The 3995-nt window shown below is 43.7% G+C and overlaps 1 non-coding gene across 1 annotated transcript; it reads right to left on the minus strand.

Annotated features, from left to right (window-relative positions):
* Positions 1 to 1303: 1303 nt before the first annotated feature.
* trnas-gcu (transfer RNA serine (anticodon GCU)) lies at positions 1304 to 1385 on the minus strand. Its single transcript has one exon. It is a non-coding gene; the product is annotated as a tRNA-Ser (tRNA).
* Between the last annotated feature and the right edge of the window lie 2610 nt (positions 1386 to 3995).

Here is a 3995-nt window from a genome sequence, read left to right on the forward strand (position 1 = left end):
AGAAAAGAATCCAGACTCCACATGTGGCTCCCATGATAACTGATGGACCTCTGGTTGGAGGCTGGACGATGATGTTTGGACTTGAAGGAAAACTCCTTGTCCAAATTCCATTGTGTTCAAATTTAAAGTCCCACAATAAGAAGTAGCTGAATCTGACAGGTGAAGGTTTGGAACTACAAGATGGTTGATGTTTTCTTGACTTGATGCTCTGACTGTCAGGGTAGATGACAGCTTCTTTCTGCTGCTGCATCTGAGTGGCTATGATTGGAGGTTTTACCTCCCAAGGTTGTCTGGTTCCAGGGGAAATTTGAAAATTCCAGTCCCCAACCTTGGCTGTTCTGAAACTCTTCTCCTGAATCACTCCTGAGCTGCAGAAAGAAAAAATATCAGTGCCCAACCAGATCAACTTAATGGCTGCTGACAGCCTCAGATGCTTGATTTCCATCAATCTGGAGCCAAGAAGGCCCTCACCTGTGGTTCTCCTCCAGGAGGGTCCAGGTTCTGCCATTGTGGCTCCTTGTGCCACTGCCAGAGAGTCTCAGCTGCACACTGCAACATTTCAACAGGAGATTTACATTCCTTCAAATGTCCTGACATCTTATTCCAATGGTTCTGTTCTATCTTTATATTTTAAAATCAATCACACAATGAAAGCTGCCACAGCTGGTTTAAGAGAGAGAACAGGCTAAGAGATTTGAAACCAGTAAAAAATGCTTTTCTGTGTGCAAACTAGTGAGGGCATGGAAGGATATTTTACCACCAATACAGAACCCAAACTTTAGTCATGTGATGAGATGGTGACTCTGATTATGAAGTTAATGGACAAAATGTGAATTGAAAGAAAATACATTAAAAAATACGAAATAAACAAATAAATAAAAGAAGGAGCACAAATGACATTTTTTTCTGCACAAATTTACTGGTATTAGACTGCATTTTTGGTTCATGAGTAGATGAAAGAGTATCACATATATATTATGTACATGTGACACATGCACGTGGCTTTGGACAAAAGCTCAATGAAATTGTAGAATTATTTAGACGTACCAAGTGGACTGTTTCAGGTTTCTTGAAGATGCTTCAGCTCACATCCAAGAGGTGTCTTCAGTTTTCTACACTGATGGGAGGATTTATAGCTCTGTGGGGGCGGGACCTTCTACAGAGGTGATTGACACATGTGAGCTCTGGGTGTAAGAGTTGTTTTGGTCAGGTTGTGAAAGGGAAGTTGACTCAACTGGTATCTGTGTCAGTTGAAAGCCTCACAGTAATTCCATAATGTAGGAGTAGAAACCAGAGTCACTTGCGACGAGGATGGGATTCGAACCCATGCGTGCAGAGCACAATGGATTAGCAGTCCATCGCCTTAACCACTCGGCCACCTCGTCTGCTGACAGCAACCCTGAGCTTTTAAACACCTGAACTCTTTGGAGCCTATTTGTCAGAAATGGACCCACCAGGAGCCACAGAACACAACTCTGACATAATCAGGCTTCTTCCCAGCAGCGTCGTGCTACAGAAGGCAGAATACAGACCATCGACACATCATCAGAGTGAACACCAGCTGATGTTTACAAGTTTAATTCACCTTTTACTACAAAATGACATCCAAGCTCAGATTCTCTTGTCCTGATTGAACAAGTAAATGTTTAAGAAGATGAGAGTACCAGACTTTTTCATCCAAGGAAACAAGCATCCTATCACTGTCCTATGCAGAGTTTCTTTTAAAAAAAAAAGTGAGACAACCTCAAGATTTTCTGTTTCCTCTTGTTGGATTTTGCCACAGAGAATCAGAGCCAATCAAAAGCTTGTTGGACTTTAATGTTGGAGGACTGAACAAGTCATGACATCATCAGTTTTACCTTCACAGGTGCTTCATTTACTTTACTTTCAATTTTACAGAGGTAGAACCTGAAATCTGAAGGCAGAGGAGAAGTCCACGAAGAGAAGGTGGACATAGGAGTTCCTGCTCTCCAGATGGATGAGGGCTGCGTGGACCACTGATGAAATGACGTCATCAGTGGAGCAGTTTTGCCTGTAGGCGTACTGGTGGGGGGTCCACAGAGATGTCGATGGAGGCGTCTATGTGGGCCTTGACCAGCCTCTCAAATACTTCATGACTACTGGGGTGAGTGCAATGGGTCAGTCGTCATTTGGGCCTGTCACTGTGGAGCACTTGGGGACAGGGACAATAGTGGCAGTCTTTAGGCAGGTGGGGACAGGTGTCAGCGCCAGTGAGGTGTTGAAGATGTCTGCCAGCACCTCAGACAGCTGTTGTGCACAGTCCTTCAGTACTCACCCTGGGATGTTGTCTGGGCGTGCAGCTTTGCGAGGGTTGATTCCCTGAAAGGTCTTCCTCACGTCTGCTGCGGTCACACTGAGGGGCGTGTCGTCAGGTGGTAGTGTGACTCTGGTGCTGGGGGGGGGGGGGTGTCGGGGTCCTCGAAGCGGAGAAGAATCTGATTGAAGGAGTGAGGCGCTGGACCTGCTCTACTTGTGAAGTGTCATGAGATTTTAAAACTAAACTTTAAAAACTAGACTTTAAAAATAAAACTTACAACTTAAATGGAAACTGTCTGGGGGGGGTGTAGCCTCCATCAGGTATGTGTTTGATGTCTGAATTCTGTCTTTGATCTCTGGGTTCTGAGCATTGATCTCCTGCTTCAGTCTTTGATCTTTGACTGATCCTAAACTAATCAAAGGATCACATCAGCATATTGGTCCAGTCTACAGATGGTGATTTTACCTATTTGAAGCCTTATTTTGTGTTTGATGGACATTTTTAAAATCACTAATGATTTTTTGACTGAACATCCTGGACACTGTGGTGCCTGGTGAGGAGACAACTTGGGTACAAAGAAGAAGAAGAGGGTTTTTGGAGAAGGGATATTTTTGCAGTGTTCCAAGTCAATAATAACTGTGGCAAAATGTCATCATTTTTCAAAATGTCCTCACTAAGATGGTTTGTAATTCTGTCTCTCCCTCATCCTCAGCTTCTACAGCACTTTAAAGAAAACCTTTGACTCGTGGATCTAAAAAGATCAGATGTTGTCTCCTCCAGAACATCAACACTTTAACTTTGTTGGCAGGACTCCAACCTGAGTAGGCAGACCCCAATGGATTTCTAGTCCATCGCCTTCACCACTCGGCCACAACAACCACATTCACACACACACATTTGTAAAAGATTCACATTGACACAACTCTTTAAAATTGTGTCACAAGCCCATTTGTGTGAGGTCCTATTTTCTCTTTTTCAGCATTCCTTTGTTTCCAGGTCTCTAATAAGTGCAGAATTACAAAGACAAGCAAGCTTGATCCATCCTGGGCAGGTGATATGAGCCATTGACCACTGGCCAGAGACCCTGGCACAGACGTTGGGGATGGATAGAGAGCATTTCTACAATTATATTCTACATTTATAGAATTCTACAATCCTACAATTTCATTGAGCAGACGCTTTTGTCCAAAGCCACTTGCAAATGTTTTTGGTGAGTTTGGCTCCTGAGCTCAAGACAGTTGTGACTAATAAAGGACAGCTTCAAATGCAGGAGGGAGAGAATGACAAAAAGATGGGGAACAAGATGAGGGTGAAAGACAAGCAGAGAGAAAGACAGAGGGACAGGGGGATTGAAGACAGACACACAACCAACAACAGCAACAGCAGCAATAATAGTGTTGATATTGTCCAGCTCAGTTGGGAGAGCGTTAGACTGAAGATCTAAAGGTCCCTGGTCCGATCCCAGGTTTCAGCAGAGGAACAGCATTGACTTTACTTTCCAGTGGAGGAACTGCAGACATGAAGGAAACGAACATCTCGTCCTGTGCATTCTTATGACATTCAAGACATTTTTGGAGCCTCTTGCTGGATTTTGCCACAGAGAATCAGAGCCAATCAAAAGCATGGTGGACTTTAACATGGAGGATTGAACAAGTCAAGAAAGCAGCAGTTTGACCTTCACAGGTGTTTCTTTTCCTGTCTAAATGCTGTAGGAAGA

Source organism: Aulostomus chinensis, chromosome 4, assembly GCF_037954235.1.
Source record: "Aulostomus chinensis isolate RoL2024-O1b breed Wild chromosome 4, RoL_Achi_v1.0, whole genome shotgun sequence".
NCBI lineage: Eukaryota > Metazoa > Chordata > Actinopteri > Syngnathiformes > Aulostomidae > Aulostomus > Aulostomus chinensis.